Below are 755 nucleotides of genomic sequence, written 5' to 3'. Positions count from 1 at the left end.
TTATAACGTATATCGTTATATGGTAGTACGCTATAACGTATAACGATCAGTAGTATTACGTTATAACGTATAACGTCATGTAGTATTACGTTATAATGTAAAACGTTATATCGTATGACGTTATAATGTATAACGTTATATCGTAATACGTCATAACGTAAAACGTTCAGTAGTATTACGTTATAACGTATAACGTTATAACGTACATCGTTATATAGTAATACGTTATAACGAATTACATTATGTAGTATTTCGTTATAACGAGTAACATTACGTATTATTACGTCATAACGTATATCGTTATATGGTAATACGTTATAACGTATATCGTCATATGGCAGTACGTTACTACGTATAACGTTCAGTAGTATTACGTTACAACGTATAATGTTATGTATTATTACGTTATAGCGTACATCGTTATATGGTAATACATTATAACGTATATCACTATATGCTAATTCGTTATAACGTATATCGTCATATGGCAGTACGTTACAACGTATAACGTTCAGTGGCATTACGTTATAACGTATAACGTTATGTGTTATTACGTTACAGCGTACATCGTTATATGGTAATACGTTATAACGTATATCGTTATATGAAAAATACGTTATAACGTATACCGTTACGTAGTCATACGTTACATCGTATAACGTTATATAGTATTACGTTATAACGTATGTCGTTATATGGTAATACATTATACCGTATAAACTTATGCATTATTACGTTATAACGCATATCGTTAT

The sequence above is a fragment of the Bombus pyrosoma genome, unplaced genomic scaffold (genome assembly GCF_014825855.1).
Source record: "Bombus pyrosoma isolate SC7728 unplaced genomic scaffold, ASM1482585v1 HiC_scaffold_4726, whole genome shotgun sequence".
NCBI lineage: Eukaryota > Metazoa > Arthropoda > Insecta > Hymenoptera > Apidae > Bombus > Bombus pyrosoma.
The sequence above is the reverse complement of the archived record's forward strand: the minus strand, read 5'-3'. Positions refer to the sequence as shown.